At 40.3% G+C, this 13,670-nt stretch overlaps 1 protein-coding gene across 8 annotated transcripts in view; it reads right to left on the reverse strand.

Annotated features, from left to right (window-relative positions):
* LOC150082917 (TOX high mobility group box family member 4-B-like) overlaps window positions 1-13,670 on the reverse strand; it is a 359,573-nt gene that overhangs the window by 109,773 nt on the left and 236,130 nt on the right. The window contains exon 1 of one of the 8 annotated variants that reach the window (XM_090377678.1): window positions 4,787-4,902. The exons of the other annotated variants lie outside the window; for them this stretch is intronic. The gene's annotated coding sequence lies outside the window, so the exon portion shown is untranslated. Of the gene's footprint in view, window positions 1-4,786; window positions 4,903-13,670 lie in introns of those variants that run through there. 8 annotated transcript variants of the gene reach the window in all.

Consider the following 13,670-nt stretch of genomic DNA (forward strand, 5'->3'; position numbering starts at 1 on the left):
TTTGTTGATCAAGGAGGAGATGATTATCAGCAGCCACAAGATATGGAGTGGTTGTGTGATCTGGATTTTTTGGCAGATTTTGCCAGTAAATTAAGTGATCTGAATTTGGAACTGCAAGGGAAAAAATGTGGGTGACATGATTAGTAGTTTTCTACATATAAATATCAATTTTTGGCAATGGCTAAGGATCTCAAAGGGAAAAAAATTCGAACATTTTGCAAATATGTAAGATAATTTGTAAAAATATCCTGTTTTTGGATTTAATATTGAGGAATATGTTTCTGAAATTGAGAAAGTTTTGAATGATTTTGAAACCAGATTCAGTGATTTAAAAACAATTGAAAACATTGTTCAATATATTTCTTATCCTTTTAAATGTCAACTTAGATACAACACAAATTGCAGAAAAATCGCTGAGATTTTTCACATGGAGAAAATATTAGCTGAAAATGAAATTATTACATTGCGAAACGATATCTTCCTAAAAGCCAGATCATCATCAAAAAAGACTTTTGGAAATATGTTTGCCAAGAAAAGTACCCAAATGTAAAAAAACGCAGTGAACTTTCAAATTCCTGTTTTGGTTCCACATATCAATGTGAATCGGCCTTTTCGCATTTGAAACAAACAAAGATGAAGAATCGCTCTACTCTTACGGACAGAAGATTCTTTACAGTTGGCCTTATCACAATATATCCCCGATTTTGAAAGCTTGGTAGATGACATGAAGATACAAACTTCACATAAATTAAAAATTTAAATATGTATGAATTTAAAATACATATGTATGAATTTAAAATAAGAATTCTGAATTGCATTTAATTTTAAAATTTATAAGCAACATTTTTCAATGCGTGTTGATTAACTTTTTTAACCATGTGCAATGAAATTCTTGAGATGGTAGATAGCGGCACATTTTGAAAAAATAAAGTAGATCGCATCACAAATTAAGTTGGCCACCCCTGATATAGACTAAAACTGTCTGAGACCACATGTCACCCTTATGAAAGCAAAAGCTCTTCCCTTTACCCTCCAGTAGTTATGTTTTTAAGTAAATCCAACTTCAGCACGCTGTGATCACTGCCGCCCAGATGGTATTAAGGAACTGCAGTTCCTTAATTTGTGAAGAATCGTTGATCTGACAATCAGATTAAGAATACTGCTTCCTCTTGTTGCCTCTCTAACGTGCTGAGATAGAAAACAGTCATCCAATAAATCCACAAAAGGTTTTGCTAGTGTGCGAGTGAGCAACCCACAAGTTCCAGTCAATATCTGGAAAGTTAATTTTGTCCAAGTCTGATAATGACTTAAATGTAGGAAGGGTCATTAACAAATAGAACCAGGCCAATCTATTTTGATATGACTTAGATTGGTTGCACAAATGATCTGTAAAATGGCAACCGAAGTAAGTCATTTTGAAGTCACTTACAAGCCAGTTGGAGTGGAGTTAAAAGTGGTCTGGAATGTGGAAAAAGATTTAGGGGTTATGATTCAGACAGACAAGGAAATTTCCACACAGTGTTAACAAGATGCCAGGAAGGCACATACTGTCTTGTCTATGATATACAGAACCTACTCAGGTAAGGAAAAGGATTTTCCTTATGTCATTGTTCCTTTGTATAAGATGATGGTAGGACCACATTTAGAATATTGTGTTTGAAGAAAGAAAAATTCTGAATTCAGAGAATGGTAACTAGATTGGTGAAAGGTGCTAGCTACTGTTCATATTAAGAATGGCTTAGAAAATGTAGCTACTAAGTTTGATAACTTGACTATATTGAGGACCTGATAGAGGTGTAAGAAATCCCTGAAGGGATTCAGTAAAATGAACAATATGTGGCTGGATTTTAGCATTAGTAGAGACATATGATGCAAGAAAGCAAGCTTATCTGGAAAGTTCATCAGCCAGAGAAAAAAACTTCCACTTCACCCCTCCGTTCGTTCGAAATACCTGTCCAGCTGAGCCTTAAATTTATTTAGGCTATCAACTTCCACAACAAGGGATGGAAGTCTGTTCCACCAACCAATTACCCGCTGGCTAAAGACAAATTTCCGCACGTCTATCCTACATCTGTCTTTCCTCAATTTGAATTTATGCCCTCTCAGGTGATTATTCTGAGCAAGAGGAAGAATCACACCAGCATTGAGCATGCTCAAACCATTCATATACACCTCTATCAGATCACCTCGCTGGTGCCTAGTCTCCAGACACTGTAATTTGCAAAACTTAAGCCTTTCTTCGTAAGAGTACCCCTTTGTTCCTTTCACTAATCTTGTTGCCCGTCTCTGTACTCGTTCCAGCAGCTCTACATCCTTCTTGAAATGAGGCCTCCAGACCTGTATACAGTACTCAAGGTGTGGCCTGACCATTGCTTTATCCAAGGGAATAATCACCTCCTTATCCCTGCTAGCAAAATTCCTGTATATCATTGACAAGACACCATGCACTACTCTTGCAGCCTGTCTGCACTGCTCAGAGAACTTCATATCTGCACAATTACCCCCAGGTCCTTTTCATTCTCTATCAGTGTCAGTGTAGTACCACAGAGTTCATACGTTGCTGTGGGGTTGCTGTTTCCCATATGTAGTACTTTATATTTATCAAGGTTAAACTTCATTTCCCACCTCTCAGCCCATCTGCTCAACCTTTCCAGATCCTGTTGCAGCAGCATAGCGTCAGTAGTGTCCGTAACAACCCTGCCAACTTTTGTATCGTCTGCAAACTTGGACATTAAGCTTGATATACCATCATCAATATTATTTATAAATACAGAAAACAATAATGGACCCAACACTGAACCCTCAGGGACTCCAATAATAACATAAGTCCACGATGAGCAGTGTCCATTGATTACCACTCTCTGTCTTCTTCCCCTAAACCACCCTTTTATCCATAGCAGCAATTTGCCTCCAATTCCACACTGCTACAATTTGTGCAGTAGTCTTCCATGTGCAACAGTATCAAAAGCCTTTCTAAGATCCAAGTATATAATATCAAAGTTATTCCTTGCATCCAGTTCTTTTGTGACTGCATCACAGTATCCAATCAAATTGGTCAGGCAAGACTTTCCCTTAACAAAACCATGCTGTGTCCGAGCTATAACTGAAGTCTTGTCCAGATGATCCTGCAGTGCTTCCTTAACCAGTGCCTCCATTAATTTTCCTGGAACAGAAGTTAAACTCACAGGTCTATAATTATTTGTGTCAGCCTTTGATCCTCCTTTGTGAATTGGGGTCACAGTTGCACATCTCCAGTCTATGGGTACCTCCCCTGAATCCAAGGAAGCTCTCATAATTATGGCTAAGGGTTTGCTTACTTCCTTTGCTGCCTCCTTTAATATAACTGGATAGATCCCATCCACCCCAGGTGCCTTTCTTGTGTTTATCTTCAACAATTTCTCCTCCACTTTACTCTCAGTTATTACAAGGTTATCTATCTTACTGCCAGAGTTGAATATACCTCTGGCATTCCCCTCGCTGAATAACTCCTCATGTGTGAATGTCAATGCAAAATATTCATTTAGTTTGTTAGCTACCTGCGCAGGATCATCAACAGTTGAACCATCGATATCAACTGGACCAATCTGATTCATCCCCTTCCTTCTAGAGTTTACATAAGAAAAGAACTCTTTGCTGTTTTTCTTTGCATCCTTTGCCAAAGATTTCTCGTAATCTGCCTTTGCCTGCCTAACCTCCTTTGTAACTTGGTTACAGAGCAACTTATATCTATCACAGGCTTCTGTGTCACGTGTTAATTTATATGTATCCCAATAATTTTTTAAAATGGCAGAGAAGAAAAATAATTTTTATTCTCTGCCATATGTCTCATTAGTTCATCTGACATCCATTTAGGCCTAAACCTTGAACAATATTTCTTAGTTGGTATGTAAAACCTAGTAGCTTCCATGGTAAGTTCTTTGAATGCTTCCCATTTTGAATTTGCTGTTGGTAACATCATCAGTTGGTTCCAGTGTAGAATTTAAATACTGTCACAGACCATCACAGTCGCCTTTAGAAAAGCAATAACCCTTCCCTTTACCCCTGATGGTAGTTACCTCTTTGAGTATATCCCACTTCAGCACGCTGTGATCACTGCCACCTAATTTCATGAAGTTTACCTTCAAGCAGTGTGTTGCAGACCATTAGAATTAATTTCCTGCAGCAGTGGAACTGTGAGGACCTTACTTGATGTTAATTTTGTTATAATCAATGTTTTTTTTTTTTTTTTTATGTCCAAATAAAATGTCCTAATTAAACTGCTAATACAAAAGGAAGAAAATATGAAGAATATTTCGTATTTGATGCATTAAATTTATCTGCTTTATTTAGGATTTTCTATAATTATGTTTTCCATCCAGTTTGTATGCAAAAAAATTGGTGGTGGTGGGGGGGGGGGGGTTGTAGATCTGTATTTGTGTGAAACAAGGGATAGGAGCTAGGAAAAAAAAAACAACACAAGTCCATTTGTTGATCAAATAAATCCTAAAATACGACAATAAATTTATTAAGGTATATACGGAGTTGTTCACTTACTTCTGAAAGGTCAAAATAAATCACAGTTTTAATAATTGCACAATACACTTAAATATATATATATATGCAGAAGGTAAAAGCCGGTTTCCGTCAGAAAACAAAACACTTTCTGACATGGCACTTCAGTATTATCACATACAGTATACTGATTAAAAAGAAGAAAAAAGTAATTATTAATTTTAAGTGCTATTTAATTAAAACAGGTCATGATATCAATTCAATAATAGTGCGGCGAAAGGAGTTATTTTCTCACCTATATCTGCAAAGGCACGTTTTTTTAAGAGTTGCACAATTTATGCATCTGAAAGAAAAAAAAAAAAACTGATTCCAGCTGCTTAAAGGCACTTATTACCAACTGGTAATTTGCTGATTGCAACTGCTTTCATTACTATTACGATTTTGGTATTATCCATTCCATTATCATGCTTATAGCATGTCTTACTTTAATACCAATTTTACATGTCTCGGTTACCAAACGTTCTACGCATTACAGAATACACTACTAGAAACAGATCACATTAAGTAACTCAGATTCATCATTAAAAATGACAAGAACACTCGTTTTTAACACTGTTTACAAACCCGGCAGCCATTCTTCCATCGCCCAACTGTCGTATAAGAAAGCGCGTGTAAAAGGTAAAGAGCGCGTGGTCAATGATGATATTGTGATGCCTTGCAGAGACATCTGGCGTAAGTAGAGAAATCGCAGTTTAAACGCAGATTCTAGAAAACTAAAATGAATACAGTATTTTACAAGTTGATTTACAAACATTACATGTCAAAAAAAAAAAAAAAAAATACACACACACAGACATTGTAAGACGTTCCATGTGAAGAAAAATTTGATGCAAACCACGAAGGTTGTAATTTACAGATAATTAAACATCGAATTTCAAAAAAATTGTTTTGGCAGTTTAAACTTTTTATTTATTATTTTTTTTTTTCCCCCATGGATTACATAAAAAAAAAATTCTACTAAGTCCATTTTGGAAAGATTCTTCATCGGCAGTTACGGTTGTTTTTATCACAGCAATAACTTCTATTTCACCAGAAAATCGTCTTCCCTTTAATGAGTTCCTGAGGGACTCCACTAATAACATCATCGTGGACTAATGTTATTAGCGGAGTCCCTCGGGGTTCAGTGTTGGGTCCATTATTGTTTTCTGTATTTATAAATGATATTGAAGATGGTATATCAAGCTTAATGTCCAAGTTTGCAGACGATACAAAGGTTGGCAGGGTTGTCAAGGACACTACTGACACTATGTGCTGCAACAGGATCTGGAAAGGTTGAGATGGGCTGAGAGGTGGCAAATGAAGTTTAATATTGACAAATGTAAAGTACTACGTATGGGAAACAGCAACCCCAGAGCAACGTATGAACTCTGTGGTACTACACTGACAGTGGTAGAGAATGAAAAGGACCTGGAGGTAATTGTGCAAGCAGATATGAAGTTCTCTGAGCAGTGCAGACGGGCTGCAAGAGTAGCGCATGGTGTCTTGTCAATGATATACAGGAATTTTGCTAGCAGGGATAAGGAGGTGATTATTCCCTTGTATAAGACAATGGTCAGGCCACACCTTGAGTACTGTATACAGGTCTGGAGGCCTCATTTCAAGAAGGATGTAGAGCTGCTGGAACGAGTACAGAGAAAGGCAACAAGATTAGTGAATGGAACAAAGGGGTACTCTTAAGAAGAAAGGCTTAAGTTTTGAAAATTGCAGTGTCTGGAGACTAGGCACCAGCGAAGTGATCTGATAGAGGTGTATAAAGTCTTGAATGGTTTGAGCATGCTCAATGCTGATGGGATTCTTCCTCTTGCTCAGAATAATCACCTGAGAGGGCATAAATTCAAATTGAGGAAAGACAGATGTAGGATAGATGTAAGGAAATTTGCCTTTAGCCAGTGGGTGGTTGGTTGGTGGAACAGACTTCCATCCCTTCTTGTGGAAGTTGATAGCCTAAATAAATTTAAGGCTCAGCTGGACACATATTGCGAACGAACGGAGGGCTGAAGTGGAAGTGGTTTTTTTTTTTTGGCTGATTCTGCATAAGCTTGCTTTCTTGCATCATATGCCTCTACTAATGCTAATGCTAATGAGTTCTCTAATTTGCAAATACAAAACAAAAATCACGAGACGCAAATGGTGAATTAAGATACAGCTCGCTATACTGGAGTTAGGTAGTCTAGGACTCTGACGCACATTTTTTAGAATCCTGGGTGGATGAGATTGTTCTCAGGTAGCCCTAAGATGTTCTTTTTATTTATTTTTTTCTGGGTGGGGGAAATCTAGAATGACTGCACTTCGATAAATCTGGACTTGGTTGTAGGACAGTTACAAAACGGAAAGTATCCAGAAATCAATGTCGTATTATTAGGAGCACTGTGATCGAGTAATTTACAAATTTTCTTTACCCACAAAACTAGCTTCCTCCTTCTGATTACTCTCAATTGCATAATGAGTTGTTGGCCGACTAATCCAGATACATTGTGATAAATGTCCAGAAAAATTTCGTGCGTGACTGACAAAATTCGAATTCAGGTCTTTTTCACTTGGTTTGGCTTCCCATGAGGTCTTAATGAGTTTGTAAGTAAGCAATTAACAGTATTGCCAACAGTATATTAACAGTATTGCCTCCTGTATAAATTCACAATGAATTTCGCCTTTATATTAAAAAAAAAAAGTAATTCGAGGAAAACTTATAACCTTTATATCTGTCAATCCAAATTCAGTCCTGGAACATTTTGATCCTGCTTGTACAATGGCAGGCTTTTAAACGACAGTATCAAACATTGGCTAACTACTTTGATACATGCTGAGTTGGCTTGCATTACCAATATTCCCCTTGTTTAAGAATGAACTTGTCTCTGACACTGGTGAAGGCTTAGATTCAGAACGGCAGATATAAGGTTGTAGTTCGCACATGTAGCGTTCAGTTTTTGACAATGTGCGAGGAAGAATGGGTCGGCATCAAGATATTTCTGACTTCTAACGTGGAATTTTTGATTGTGAGGAAAAAGGTGCAGTTGCCACCGACAACAGCCAACATAACCCCATGGGCTCACATCTGGTGAGTATGGGCTTGGCACACTCAGGGTCTTGATCTGAATATCATAATTCTTCTCTTTCTTGGTAATTGATTCCCTTCTACTTTTGACTCTCTCTCTCGGGGAAATTCAGATATTTCATTTTGGCTGGTGCAACATAAGCCTCAGGCTTCCTTGCACTATATGGCTAATAATAATAATAACAAGAAGGAAAAGGCTACTTATCTGACTGACATAGCGTACCCAACACTGGCAACCTGCAGAAAACCCAAGTGGAAAAAAATCAGGAAGTACACAAACCTAAGACAGGAGATCAAAAAGATGTGGCATATGCAACAAGTGACGACCATCCCGATCATCCTGTCAATCACAGACTGACAAAGACCCTACAAATTGACTCTACAGGAACTTGAGAATGAGTTCCCACGGCTGCTGAACTCACTCAATTTCAACACAACTGAGCATGTTTTTGACCTACTGGAAAAGGACATTCGATGCTACGACCACCCACCTGACAATGTGTGAGCATTACTGAGCGCATTGTACAACTCATGGGTGGCACTACCACAGGACTCTGCAACACTTTGTTGAGACCATGCCAAAACGTGTATGGCCAAAATGTGCCTCCACGAGGGATCAGTAAGCGTTACTTATTCCTCGTGGACTATACTCAAAATGTTGCGTTCCAAAAAAGCAGGAAAACGTAACTACCTTCAGGCTAGAGGAGTTCAGAATCTGCTGATCGTGAAAAGATTCCTTCTGTAATGTAACCTGAATGCTGAATTTAAGGAATCTCCCTCCTTTCACACTATGACCTCGGTAGGAGTGTAAACCTTTTCGTATTTCTCACGAAAATCTTCAGTGGAACTGCAAATTCTACGCACCCCCCCCCTCGTGAGAGTTTACATCCCGATTGTGTCTTTTAATAACCATACAAAACAAACCATATTGGGCTTCCCTTCGGTGACGGAACCTTCTTATGGTAGTTTCTACAGATCTACAAGCTGATTTCGATATTGTCAGCATCCCAGCCTTGCTTACGCTCCTTCAAAATTACTATCACATCATAGGCCAAGTATTGAAGTTTCTGACATCCCTTCTTCAGAATAGAACCATCCAAATGTCCATAGGAAAGCAAAGGCATACAAGACAAATAGAAACAGGCATGCCACAAGGAGGAGACCCTGGCATTCTTTTCACAGCTATCATTAACCCGCTAATACAAGCAACAGAACACACATGATAACATATGCTGATGAAATTCGACCAATGAAGCAAACGACACTACAGCAACCATCAACAATACTTTTTCAGAAGTATAGCAGTACCTCACCAGATTTGACCTGCAAGTTAACCCTGAAAAATCTTCCGTCATGGTATTCTCACTTAAACCCACATTAACCATAATTCAGTCTACAATTGGCGGAGTCCTGATCCCCTGCGTCAAAAAACGGAGACATCTGGATGTGACGTTGACAGAAAATTAATATTCCATCATCATATAGAAGAACTCTGTGCCAAATTCAACAGGAAACGGTAGGTTGCCAAGCAGCACTTGCTACATATTCAGAACAAACCTGATAAAAATGTATATCAGGACGATAATTTTCGGAGGTGTACTGTATGGGGTAGAGTTGTGATGCTCGGCTGCAAACGCCACAAACCATTAAACGCTACAGAATACTGGCTCCTGAAGTGGACGACCTGGAAGTGTCATCTCCCACCACAGCAGCACACAACACCAATAGCCAAAGTGCTGAATTTAACCAGGTTTTCAGCATTAATGCATGAAAGAAGCTCATCTTCACCATAAAAATGATCGCTGGGAGAGTCAGTGCCCAAGATTTGGCTCACCGTGTGCTGAAGTATCCCCCAACCAGCTCTCCACTCCACTCCCAAGCTTCTTGCTCTTCCTTTGAGGCTACAGTTTAAAGATCGCTTCCTCCTGTATCAAAAGTTCCATTTAGTTCAATCTCTGGATGCCGACTTGTGTAAAATCATAAATGACAAAAAGTATAGATGGCTCATCCTAGATCTGCATGTGGTCTCCACAACTGATACCAACTGATTTGTGATCGTTACGGCTGGGTAAGAATCTCACAGAAAACTGAACTCACGAAAACTATCTTAATTTGCATTACTTTTAGTTACTTATTTTTTTTGTATTAGTTTTACTTCCAAGTTAATATTATCTGCTATATGGTTTGTTTGTTTTTTTTATACATAAATTTGCCTATAATTTAATCTTTATATTTCCGGCAAGGTTATCTCTGCCGCTTGTTAATCCCTGCCATAGTGCTGTGAAGGGTTTTGTAAAGTCGTGGTACCTGCGAACCTAACAATAAAGTTCATATTTATTGATTTCTCCACTGATCAAAAAATTGTATACTGCTGAAGTATAAAAATCTATATAAAATTCTTAGATATTTGGCTATTATCGAGCGCATCAATTTCGTTCGAATATTTTTCGACAGGTACCTGTGATATGGAAAAGTTGAAATTCTAGAAGTGCCAATGCTGGGAAATAATGAAATTCGGGAAATCACTGAAGTTTCAGTGCATACAAAATATCATATTAGCAGATCTTTTATTACGGCCTGTTATGAAGCCTTTGCACATTACACAGGTCATATAACTAAATGGTAACCTTATCTTAAGGCTAGCGCAATTGTCAGAACTGCAGTTCTACTACACATGGAAAAGTGTCAGCATCCCCAGCCTTGCTTGCGCTCCTTCAAAATTACTATCACATCATAGGACAAGTATTGAAGTTTCTGACATCCCTTCTCAGGTTCAATAAGAGCCTCCAAAGAAGAAACTTTTAATGCTCTGTTTTTTGGAACACGTCAATTGGTTGTCAGACAGACAGTTCGCTGTATGATATACAGAAATTAAGAAAATTAATGAAAACAATGAAAAATTTTTAAAATATTTGATTAAACTAAACATATCTTGAGTATTACTGTATACACCGATGAGCCAAAACATTATGATCACCTACCTAATATGATGTTGGTTCTCTACTTGCAGCCAAAACAGCTCGTACCCGGCGAGGCATGGACGCTACAAGATTTCTAAATGTGTCTTGTGGTATCTAGTACCAACACGTAACCTTTAACTCCTGTAAAGTCCGTGGTTGAGACGCCGCAGATCGGAGTTGCTGTTCCAACAAACCACAGATGCTCGATGGAATTGATGTCTGGGGAATTTGGAGACCAGGGCAATACCTGGAAGTCTTCCTCATGTTCCGCGAACCAGTCTCGAACAATCCGGGCAGTGTGGCATGGCGCATTATCCTGCTGAAAGGCAGCACTGCCAGAGGGGAAGGGCGTACCTATTCAGCAATGATGATTAGGAAAAACGTGTTTAGGCTCAAACGGCACCAGGGGCTTCCCCCATCTCCGTGTTGTACCAGTTCACTGGAAAAGGCAGAGATTTAAAAGTGTACAGATATTGTATTTGTGTAGTGTCATGTACCGTTGTTCTTCTGATCATTTAGCCGCTGGACCCCTGCTGAGACCCACCATTGCCCCACTTTCATCATGTGGAGGCAGACCAGGAAACACCAGTAGACTTAAGATTTACTCTGGCAGGTCCTGCTGCTTAATTTCCTGAGATTTCGGCGGCTAGCACCTAAAAAAATAATAATAAATAAATAAATAAAAAAGAGGAATAAATGTGTAGTGGGGATAATGCAAGGATTTGAAAGGCCGGAAATATTAAGGAGCGAATGTAATTTAGATGAATGTAATTAAGTTTGGAAAGTGTGGGGCATTCGCTTGCATGAAGATAGTGGGGGAGGGAGACTGAAGGCTGGGGGAGATAAACAGAAATATTGCACTTAACAGGCAAGACGACTCCAATTTCGGTGAGGCATGCCCATGTCCCACCAGAAGGAAAAGTGGGGGTGGCAAAGAGGGGAGGAATGGTGAGCCAGGCAAGGGCGCCGGCTCAGATCGCCAACATGGCTTGTGCAAGGAACACTCTGCTGTGTCATCAGTCAGTGGAAGGCAAGGTCACTCATGCAATGGCATCCCAACCAAGGTATCCAAAGGTCCAATTCATTTAGTAGTCATTCATGGGACTAGTCACATCCATATTGTCTTCATTTCTTGCTTCTTGTACTCACTACAGTCGGCAGCTGTTGGTGGTGTAGTCTGAGGACAGTTTTCGGGGTTATGTTGGTATCAGGTCCATGCTGTGGTTTGCCATAGTTCATTCCGGGTAGACTCTTTACAGCTGCAGTTGTGGTAACATCCTTCTTGTGAAGAGATCTTGTGCGAACTGGGTGAAAGCATTGTAGGTGTCTTCTACAGTTAGCAGGAGGTGCTCTTGGTCTTGTAATATGAGTTGGGTGTTGGTTACTAGTCTGCAGCGGAGGTCTTTGTACATTTGGCAGTCGTACATTAGGTGTCTCCATGTTTCCTGTTGGCCACAATGGCATAAGGGGATGTCACTAAGTCCGAATGCTTGGAGTTTGTCTCTTATAGCACTGTGTGAAGTTAACAGATAGGTAACAAGGAATCCGGGAGAGAGAGCCAAGGTGGATAATTTGGGAATACTAGTTGTACATTGGGTATACATTTTCTAGTAATTTAACCCTTGCTTGATGCTTGCCAGTGGATTTGCCAAACCTGCTGGAGGTATATGGAGAGACGTTTACGTTCTGATTTGGAGTCGTTTGCAGGGTCCCAAAATGAAGTCCAAGTGGGTAGCTCCTTTGGAGAGTTAGTATACAAGACCATGGTAGGCAATCTCCTGGTCGAGGGGAAGAGTTCCCATTAGGGCCTGGAGCGCATGTGTGCTTACGGTGTTGCAAACTCTTGAGATTGTGAGTAGAATGTACCGCTGCATGGTTTCCAATTTTCTTATGTTAACGGCGGTGTTGGCCTTTCGGTACCACACGCCGGTAGCGTATGTAATGGCAGGCAGGAAGACAGTTTTGTAGAACAATTTCAGAGTTCTCCCTTCACAGGCCTCAGTGCCTACGGGTGACCCTCGCAAGTTGGGCAGAGTATCCTTTAATCTTTCTTTGAATGCAGGTTAGGTGGGGAGTAAATGAATGGTTCTTGTCCAATGTGACACCGACATGTTTTAGTTCCTTTGTGAGCTTTATGGTGGTTCCATGAATGCGGATTTGAGGAGGTCTCCTTATATCTAGGGTTCCTTTCAGTAGTATTGAACTGGTTTTGGTAGAGGATATGTGGAGGTTATTATTGTCAGCCCACTCCTGTAGAACAGTAATGGCATGTGTGCCTGAAGCTTCCAGCATGCCTCTGGTATCCTCCCTCAGTGCCAGGGCAAAGTCATCTGCATATGCCTCGGATGCGACGCAGCCAAGTTCCAGGTTCAGAAAGCCGTCAAGAACCATATTCCAGAGGAGCAGTCTCAAGACTGAGCCCTGAGGGTAGCCGCTGAAAATCTGTCTAGTAATGATGATTAAGTGGGTGGTAGATGTCAGAGTGCACGGCACATTGATGACTGGACCCAGGGTATCTCAGCAGAATATCGCCCAAAGCATGACACCGCCGCCACTGGCTTGTTTTTGTCCCATGGTGCATCCATGCCCCCTATCACTTCCCCAAGTATAGTTCTTGCACACACACACATACACATACCTGTATGTGTATGATGCACACATACCAAGCCATCCCTGTTGCATGGATGGCACACATACCTAACCATCCATGCAACAGGAAACGTGATTCATCGCACCAGACGACCTCCTTCCAATCACTCAAGGTCCAGTTTCGATGCTCGCGTGGCCATTGTAAACGCTGTCGCCACTGAATCGTGGTTAGCATGGGCACCCAAAGCGGTCTGCGGCTACGTAGCCCCATTTTCAGCAGTGTTCGATGTACTGTGTGTTGTGACACATTACTCCCATCACCAGCATTCCAATTACCGGCTAGTTGCGCCACAGTCGCCCTTCTGTTGCCACGTACCATCTGGAAGAGCCTTCGCTCACCTCGAGCATCGATGACCCGTAGTCATCCAACACCTCGCCGGAAGTTCGTGGGTTTCTCCTCCTCGGAGCACTTTCAGTAGGTACTAACCACGGCTGACCGTGAGCACCCCACCAGCGGT

The sequence above is a fragment of the Mastigoproctus giganteus genome, chromosome 7, assembly GCF_048544385.1.
Source record: "Mastigoproctus giganteus isolate SK-2022 chromosome 7, ASM4854438v1, whole genome shotgun sequence".
Classification (NCBI taxonomy): Eukaryota; Metazoa; Arthropoda; class Arachnida; order Uropygi; family Thelyphonidae; genus Mastigoproctus; species Mastigoproctus giganteus.